Raw genomic sequence first — 10,008 nt, 5'->3', positions numbered from 1 at the left:
CTGCCCGGCCAGTCTGAGGGGGGTCACTGATGTAAGGGGGCACTGTTATAAAGGTTCCTCATTATATCAGGACCCCCCCTCCCTTCCTTAGTGCATTCTCTCTGTGGAAAGTGGTCTCTGGTCACCAGAGTCCCCCCTACATCAGAGTTCTCAGCTTTTTCACCCGTGCGCCTGAAGTGACACCTGCTCCCAGCTGCGGCAGTGGTGCTTCCATCTCATCCACTGTAAAACAAGGGACCATTTTGAGTCGCGCTGTAGCCAGAAACGAAGCCCTAACTGCAGAGGTACTGTACACTACAAAGATTGTCATTTATTTTAGTGAAAATATGCTGGGTGTGACATGGATTTTCTTCTTATTTAACATGTATACATAGACATTTCATGAAACTTTAGGTCATGAATATTTACGTAAAGTCATGGAATTTTCTTGGTAAAAATGTGTATGAACCCTGTTTAATGCTATCGGAGGAATCGGTTTGGAGTATTTGGAATCGGTGCCTGTTTTGATGCATGGCGTCTGATATATCTACTTGCCTTACTGACCCCCTATAACTGAAGGGGTCCACGTTATCTGGTAAGCATATATACACTCTGGGTGTTCTGGTGGAGGTGTATATTGCTACCAAGTGTTACTTACCATCTATACTTGGATATCCATTGGCACTTATCACTTTATGGACTAATTGATTCCATGCACATATATGGACAATTTGCAGTGATTTTGCACAATATTTGGAATTAATCCTAGTTTTATTTATATGAATTCATTATACATAATATTGCTTTTACATGTTATATTTGTTTATATTGACACAATTTTTGTGCACAATAGGGTTTTAGTTGAGTGCAATCTTTTATTTAGCAATAACTTTTAATTTGGTCCACATTTACCTCTTGTTCTATCAGTATGATATCTAATAAATCTGCCATGAAGGTACTCACCCGATGGTAAATGGTTCCTACTATACTTGCCCACCTCCACCCTTCACACTCCCCATTATGCTTCCTCCCTTTCCTGGCCAGCCAGGCTGAATGCTCAGATTCAGGGTCTGACATTGATTTATAGGGGGGGGGGGGGGGGGTTTACAGTATTTTTATTTTGCCCAGAGACTCTTAGACGTACATCTCAAGGATCAGAACATTCAGGGGTATGTGAGATGATTACGGCCACACACACCTACACAGGTTGAACTGGATGGACTATTGTCTTTATTCAACCTCACCTACTATGTAACTAGGTAACTATGAGTTCCCTTAAGACCCTAACGATAACTTGAAAAAGACAAATATTGCTCCTATTTAAGAGCTTCACTTTCTATGAAACAATTTCAGGACTCTAGTGGTCAGTAACCAGCTCTTCCAAGCAGTCACAGTTTCTCATTATTGTACAGAGAATATTGTTTGTGGGTCTAGTTCTTTAAATCCCTTTGAAGAATAATTAAAACCCAGGATGTTTTACTGACAGTGCCAATTAAGTATCACACAAGTCGTGGCAGACTGTTCCAATTAGCAAGAAGAAGTTCACCTATCTATCCTATCTATCACCTAGCTACCCATATATGCAAACACTGATCACATCTGTAGGGATTCTTGTGAAAATCAGACATTTTGCTGACACCCATATTGTATTCTGTACAGTTTGAGTGTATTATGCAACTAGTCTCTGCTTCAGGATAGACAGCAGAAGTAATCTATCATGGTGGCTACATTACAAATGAGCACCCACACAAAAAAAATGAAAGGAAAGTTGTCTTTATGTTAATATACATTCTTCTTTAAAGTGTTTTTTCAAGTTAATGGTTTTTTTTTTTTTCTAATTTTTTTTTTAGAAAATGTTACAAGACTGTCCATCAATGAAACTGCAGGTAATCCAGTATAATTTAGAAATGCTGTGATGGTGGAGTGCCAGTTTTCCTAGAGGCAGAAGAGCATTAAGCACCTCTGTTGTTATGCTTATCTTCTGAGGGTCCCTTCCTTATGGGGGAATCAATTGCGCTTCTATTTATTCCCTCTGGCTTTCTCTTGTCGCCAAGCATACAATACTCAAAAACCACCCAGCCGCGCTTAGTTGTTACTCTACTAAAACACTCAAAATCCACTCAAACTTAGCTGCTGTCATAAGACATAACATGTCTCAAAAGTGTCAACTCGGATAGCCCACAATCAAGGCAGACAGTGCTATAACAAATGTAAAATAACTAACTTAATTACCTGTCCGCCCATATAGCCCATTCTTATGTCTTCAAGGGGAAGAACGGTCTTAGAAGTTCCAAATCCAAGGAGGATTGGCCACAACTTTGGTCCACATTTACCTCTTGTTCTATCAGTATGATATCTACTGAATCTGCTATGAAGCTACTCGCCCAATGGTACATGGTTCCTACCAGACTTGCCCCACTCCACCCTTCACACTCCCTATTGTGCATCCTCCCTCTCCCGGCAAACCAGGCTGCATTCTCGGATTCAGGGTCTGGCATAAATGTATAGGGTGGGGGGGGGGGGGTGGGTGCTCACAATTTTTTTTGTTGCCCAGGGTCCCCCTTAAGTTTGTTCCAGACCCTAAGAACAACATGAAAAAGACAAATACTGCTCCAATTTTAGAGCTTCACTTCCTATGAGACAATTTCATGACTTTAGTGGTCAGAAACCAGCTCTCCCAAGCAGTCACAGGTTCTTATTATTGTACAGAGAAAATTGTTTGTGTATCTAGCTCTTTACACCCCTATGAAGAATAATGAAAACCCAGGATGTTTTACTGACAGTGTTAGATAAGTATCACACAAAATGTGGCAGACTGGTCCTTTTAAAATGAGCAACAAGTTCACCCGTCTATTGCTACCTATATAATGCAAACACTGATCAAATCTGTAAAGATTCTTGTGAAAATCAGACGTTTGCTAACACTCATATTGTATTCTCTACAATATGTGTGTATTATGCAACTAATTTCTGCTTCAGGATAATCAGCAATATGTGTTTATTATGTATACTATGTGTTAATATACATTCTTCTTTAGGCCCCTTTCACGCAGTCCGTCCGTGCGTTTATCTCAGAGGGGGATCGAGCCGCCGATCCCCTGCTGAGCAGGCGGGTGACAGCTGTGTCTCCGTGCTGTGCGTGGAGACACAGCTGTCAGTTTCCCATACATCCCTATAGGGGAATCGGATGGGAACGGACCGTCTGTCCGTTCTCATCCGATCCGATCCTCTGGACGGATGCAAAATAGGGTTTCCATCCATCCAGATTTGACGGATCGGATGTCAGCGGACATGTCTCCGCTGACATCCGATGCCCCATAGGGATACATGGGGGGGACCGTTCAAATCTGCCACAAAAACGGACAGGCGGATCTGAACGGTCTGTCTGTGTGAAAGGGACCTTAAAGTGTTTTTTCAAGATAGTAGTTTTTTTTTTTATTTTAGAAAATGTTAGAGAACTGTCTAACAATCATGTTACAGGTAAACCAATATACAAACCCGATTCCAAAAAAGTTGGGGCACTATAAAATGTGAATGAATGTGAATAAAAACAGAATGCAATGATGTGGAAGTTTCAAATTTCAATATTTTATTCAGAATACAACATAGATGACATATCAAATGTTTAAACTGAGAAAATGTTTTATTTTAAGGGAAAAATAAGTTGATTTTAAATTTTATGGCATCAACACATCTCAAAAATGTTGGGACAAGGCCATGTTTACCACTGTGTGGCATCCCCTCTTCTTTTTATAACAGTCTGCAAACGTCTGGGGACCGAGGAGACAAGTTGCTCAAGTTTATGAATAAGAATATTCTCCCATTCTTGTTTAATACAGGCTTCTAGTTGCTCAACTGTCTTAGGTCTTCTTTGTCGCATCTTCCTCTTTATGATGCGCCAAATGTTTTCTATAGGTGAAAGATCTGGACTGCAAGCTGGCCATTTCCGTACCCGGATCCTTCTTCTACGCAGCCATGATGTTGTAATTGATGCAGTATGTGGTCTGGCATTGCCATGTTGGAAAATGCAAGGTCTTCCCTGAAAGAGAGGACATCCGGATGGGAGCATATGTTGTTCTAGAACTTGGATATACTTTTCAGCATTGATGGTGCCTTTCCAGATGTGTAAGCTGGCCATGCCACACACACTCATGCAACCCCATACCATCAGAGATGTAGGCTTCTGAACTGAGCGCTGATAACAACTGTTGCTGTGGGGTACCGCTGGATGTGCTATGCCTGTTCCTCCAAAATACTGTGCTGGGCTCTCCATCACACCAGGCTCCCACCGAAAAGTGGAGTTTGTGTGTGGGCTGTCATGTGGGGCTCTCTGGATTCCCATCTGGTCACTTCCTTCCGGTCAGCGGGGTAATGCTGCATAGCTGGATGTTAACAGTGCCATGGCATGCTTAGGATCACATGCGTGTGCAGGCAGTAGCACCGACATGTTTCGCCCACAAGCCACATGGGCTTCTTCAGGGTACAGTGAGTGTGTGTTTGGCACATTGATTTGTTTAATAGTGGGGGGCACCTCTATTTTTGTTTTAGGTGAGTTGGTGCTCCTTGTCAGGAAGACATTAGGGTCATCAAAATCCTGCCTGTGTTTTTAACTTCATTTTTTGATCTATCTAAATTTCTTGACATTACCTATAATTTGATTTTCTTGATGTTTATAGATTTTAAACAGATTGTGAAATTAACCAACTGCTCAGTACCTCGGGTACCAAACAATGGAGGATTGGTGTGTGTTTATTTTGACAACTATTACTGCAAACCAATGTGTAATCAGGTATTTTACTTTATTAATATTATCTTTAGTGCTGTCAAAAATGGTTATTTCTCTTACGTCCTCCGACAGTTGCCGCCACTTCATATTCATCACTAATGGGGGTTATTGACCTTTGCTCCACAGGAGTAGCTAGGCAACAAAATAGTTAATATCAAAGCTTTTAGCATATCCCACCCCTAGGGGGTGGTCCCCTCAGTCAATACCTCCCTGCTTCCTGCATTCCCAACTCAGTTTCTAATGCCTAGCTTAGGAGTAGGCTGGCTGTTCCTGTGCTGGGGCTCTCAGTCTCAGCTTCTTTTCTCTTTTTGATTTTATTTGGAGTTTTTTTCTCTTTCTTTTACTTAGCTGTTTATTTTCAGCATTAGTTAGCTTCTTCTGATGACGATGATCGTGCGGAGCTGGGTCTTGGACTGGCCACCCTGGATCCCAGGGCTCAGGGCCAGGGGCTTCCCAGCCTGCCATTGAGCGTTCAGCACAGGTTTCCCTGGCACATTGAACGACCCATCCCTGTTCGCTGCAGGGATGCTATCTGTGAGGTGGCTACCTCACTGGACGCCATTGCGGTTTCGCACCGCAGTTCCACTGCGTCACGGCTGCGACACTCCCTGTCCTCAGTACAGCGGTTTGGTCGCTGGAGCAGGCTCCCCACGCCATCCGGACTGGTAAGTGTATCTCTATGTGGGGACCTGTCTATTGGGTGTCAGTCTGGGACTGTGGGACCCTGCATGTCTGTGTGGCTGCTGAGCTCCCTGTCAGTTCCTGTGTGGAATTACTGCCTGTGTGTGGGCTGCGAGGGGGGGGGGGCTCTCCTGCTCTGCTGAGTGCATACATGAAGCAGTCTGAGTTTGGACATGCTGTGCGGCGATCGCTGCGGCGACCCGCCATTTTTTTGCGGCAGAAATGTGGTGGCCGGTCCTGTGTGGTAAGGCGCAGCGTTTTGGCGCCAACCGCCGCCATTTTGGCGGCGATCGATCAGGCCACATGTCGGCGCCATTTTCTATTTGCCTATGAAGTCCTCAGCCGAGCGGCCATGTTTGTGTAGCCTTACATAGGCTTTACAGGGGCGGTCAGTCATTGCATCACTTCCTTTTGCTCTGGGACAGCGATCGGTGGCAGCAGCCTGTGTGATCTCTCCAGGTTTTTACCTTTCCATTTTCCTGTATTCCTTGCCCAGTGTTCTTATCCCTGTGGGGGTCGGTGTATTCAGTGGGTGCGGTGGGCTACGCTCGCCGCGATCTTAAAGGGGCAGTACTCCTTTTTTCCTAATACTACTGGGGCATGGATTCTCAGGATTTCAAGTTTCCTCCCGCCTTGGTGGGGGGCCAAGGGGCTGCTGCTTCCCCCGAGGGGGCGGATCTGGCTGCTATTGTGGCAAATTTGGCTGCTCAGGTGCAGATGCTGGTGGGTGATCGATCCACAAAACGGCCCAGAGTGTCTATTTCCTCTGATTCAGAGGGCGATGGGGCTGCTATGGCTGGAGTGCCCTTCTCAGGGTCTCACTCATCTCTAGACCTTGTGGGGTCTGAGGGGGAGGCTGAGGTGGAAGGGGTTGATAATTCTCCCCCTGGCTCGTCTGAAGAGCTTGCACTCATGGATGAGTTGGTTGCTTTTATCAAGCAAACGCTGCATTTGCAGGATGAACCATGTCCTCCTGTTTTGATGTCCTCTTATGGGACGCAAAGGAAACGCAAAACATCGCAGGTTTTTCCTTGCTCTACGGAATTTCAGCGCGCGGTTGATGAGCAATGGCGCAATTTAAAGAAGCCTTTTGCTGTGCCGAGTAGGTTCAAGCTTCGTTATCCATTTACACCCGCCACTGATGAGCGCTGGTGTGTGCCGCCTCAGATGGATCATGCAGTGGCGAATTTAAATAAATCCACTGCGATCCCTGCTGAGGATACTCCGGTGTTCCGGGACCCGACGGACAGGAGATTGGAGTCTCTGGCCCGTCATTCTTATACGGTTGCTGGCTCTATGCTGAAGCCTATTTTTGCTTCCATTATGGCAGCCCAGGCTATTGCGGATTGGACGCAGGTGCTCAGGCGCACCCTGGTGGCTGACTCTGCCCCGCCGACAACTTTGGCTATGGTGGATCAGATTCATCAGGGTGTCATGTATTTGTGTGATGCGGACTTGGATTTGGTCCCTTTTGGCTGCGCGTCTTTCAAGTGTGGCGGTATTGAACCGTCGCCTGATATGGCTGAAATGTTGGTCTGTTGACAAAAAGACAAATACTGCTCCAATTTTAGAGCTTCACTTCCTATGAGACAATTTCATGACTTTAGTGGTCAGAAACCAGCTCTCCCAAGCAGTCACAGGTTCTTATTATTGTACAGAGAAAATTGTTTGTGTATCTAGCTCTTTACACCCCTATGAAGAATAATGAAAACCCAGGATGTTTTACTGACAGTGTTAGATAAGTATCACACAAAATGTGGCAGACTGGTCCTTTTAAAATGAGCAACAAGTTCACCCATCTATTGCTACCTATATAATGCAAACACTGATCAAATCTGTAAAGATTCTTGTGAAAATCAGACGTTTGCTAACACTCATATTGTATTCTCTACAATATGTGTGTATTATGCAACTAATTTCTGCTTCAGGATAATCAGCAATATGTGTTTATTATGTATACTATGTGTTAATATACATTCTTCTTTAGGCCCCTTTCAAACAGTCCGTCCGTGCGTTTATCTCAGCGGGGGATCGAGCCGCCGATCCCCTGCTGAGCAGGCGGGTGACAGCTGTGTCTCCGTGCTGTGCGTGGAGACACAGCTGTCAGTTTCCCATACATCCCTATAGGGGAATCGGATGGGAACGGACCGTCTGTCCGTTCTCATCCGATCCTCTGGACGGATGCAAAATAGGGTTTCCATCCATCCAGATTTGACGGATCGGATGTCAGCGGACATGTCTCCGCTGACATCCGATGCCCCATAGGAATACATGGGGGGGACCGTTCAAATCTGCCACAAAAACGGACAGGCGGATCTGAACGGTCAGTCTGTGTGAAAGGGACCCGACGGACAGGAGATTGGAGTCTCTGGCCCGTCATTCTTATACGGTTGCTGGCTCTATGCTGAAGCCTATTTTTGCTTCCATTATGGCAGCCCAGGCTATTGCGGATTGGACGCAGGTGCTCAGGCGCACCCTGGTGGCTGACTCTGCCCCGCCGACAACTTTGGCTATGGTGGATCAGATTCATCAGGGTGTCATGTATTTGTGTGATGCGGACTTGGATTTGGTCCCTTTGGCTGCGCGTCTTTCAAGTGTGGCGGTATTGAACCGTCGCCTGATATGGCTGAAATGTTGGTCTGTTGACCAATCTTCTCGCAAGACTTTAGCTAACTTGCCCTACGCGGGATCTCGCCTTTTTGGCGAATCTTTGGATACTCTGATAAAGGGTATTTCTGGGGGTAAGAGCACTCTCTTGCCCCAAACTCACAAGAATAAGTTTGTTTGTGGTAAGAAGAATACCTCGTTTAGACCCTCTTAGGGGTCCTTTCGTGCCTTTCGGTCGCACTATAAGGGCAAGCCCTTCAAGGGCCAAGGTTCCCAGAAGAAGCCGTGGACGGGTAAGCAGATGTCCGGCCAGTCCGGGTCCGCTGCCCATAACAATACGGCCTGAAGGGACGCCCTCACCCAGTTCTGGGGCGGGGGGACGTTTGCTCGGTTTTCTTCAACCCTGGCTGGACCGCATTCGGGACAGGTGGGTTCAGGAAATCGTTCGATCTGGTTACAAGATCGAGTTTCTCTCTCGGCCGGCGGGCAGATTTTTCCCCTCAAACCTTCAGCTGACTCCGGAGCGCTTGCGGGATCTGCACCTGGCGGTGCGGGCCCAGGGAGTGGTGGTTCCGGTGCCTCTTCGGGACAGATTTCGGGGGTTCTATTCCAATCTGTTCACTGTGCCCAGAAAGGAGGGCAAGGTACGTCCGATTCTGGACTTGAAAGCTCTGAACCACTTTGTGCGGGTTCGAAAATTTTGCATGGAATCCCTGCGCTCGGTGGTGGCTGCCCTGGTTCCGGGGGAATTCATGGCCTCCATCGATTTGATGGATGCGTATCTTCACATTCCAATTTTCGAGGGTCACCAGAGGTACCTTCGATTCGCCATTGCGGAGGATCACTACTAATTTGTGGCGTTACCCTTCGGTCTTGCTTCGGCTCCGCGGGTTTTCACCAAGGTGCTTGCGCCGGTCCTGGCTTTACTGAGAGCCCAGGGCATCTCTGTCTTGAGGTATCTGGACGATATCTTGATTCGGTCTGCGACCAGTCAGGGCCTGGTGAACGACCTGTTCATCACGATGCAGACTCTGCAGGAGTTCGGTTGGACGATAAATTTCCCAAAGTCAACGTTGTGTCCGTCCGTTCGTCTTCCCTACCTGGGGATGATACTGGACTCTGTTCAAGCGAAGGTCTTCCTGCCGGAAGACAAGCTCCGGACACTTCAGGACGAGGTCAGGTCCCTCAGGGACAATCAGTGCTCGTCACTCCGGACGTGTATGAGGTGTCTGGGATTGATGGTCTCGGCTTTCGAGGCGATTCCCTTCGCCCAGTTTCACACACGGGATCTTCAGGCGGAGGTCCTGGCCAAGTGGGACGGGCGTCCGCAATCTCTGGATCTGCGGATTTCGTTGAGCCGCCTCACCCGAAGGGGTCTTTTGTGGTGGCTCCAGTCCCCGGCGGTGTCGGGGGGCAGGTCTTTTCGTCCTTTGTCGTGGACGGTGATCACCACGGATGCCAGCCTGTCGGGCTGGGGTGGTGTCCTGGGCGTTCTGTCCGCCCAGGGAACTTGGTCGGGGGAGGAATCCTCTCTTCCGATCAACATTCTGGAATTGCGAGCAATACATCTCTGCCTTCTGCGTTGGACGGACAGGCTTCAAGGCTGTCCGGTTCGGGTGCAGACGGACAATGCCACAGCGGTGGCCTACATCAACCACCAAGGGGGCACCAGGAGTGCCCGAGCGGCTCGGAAAGTAGCCGACATTCTGTCTTGGGCCGAGACGCACGTCCCGGCAATAACGGCAGTTCACATTCCGGGAGTGGAGAACTGGCAGGCGGATTATCTGAGTCGCCAGACCCTGGACCAGGGAGAATGGTCCCTTCACCCGGATGTCTTTCAGATGCTGTGCGCGAAGTGGGGGTCCCCAGATGTGGACCTGTTCATGTCTCGTCTAAACAACAAGGTGGAAAGGTTCGTAGCAAGGACGCGCGATCCTCGGGCAGACGCCTCAGAC

At 47.5% G+C, this 10,008-nt stretch overlaps 1 long non-coding RNA gene across 1 annotated transcript in view; it reads left to right on the top strand.

The window, feature by feature from the left end:
• Nucleotides 1-1,672: 1,672 nt before the first annotated feature.
• LOC309563864 overlaps nucleotides 1,673-10,008 on the top strand; it is a 28,260-nt gene continuing 19,924 nt past the window's right edge. Inside the window, exons 1-2 of the long non-coding RNA XR_014225746.1 lie at nucleotides 1,673-1,865; nucleotides 4,656-4,768. This is a non-coding gene — a long non-coding RNA (uncharacterized lncRNA). The remainder of the gene's footprint in view (nucleotides 1,866-4,655; nucleotides 4,769-10,008) is intronic.

The sequence above is a fragment of the Pelophylax lessonae genome, assembly GCF_965119305.1.
Source record: "Pelophylax lessonae genome assembly, chromosome: 9".
Lineage (NCBI taxonomy): Eukaryota > Metazoa > Chordata > Amphibia > Anura > Ranidae > Pelophylax > Pelophylax lessonae.
The sequence above is the reverse complement of the archived record's forward strand: the minus strand, read 5'-3'. Positions and strand labels throughout refer to the sequence as shown.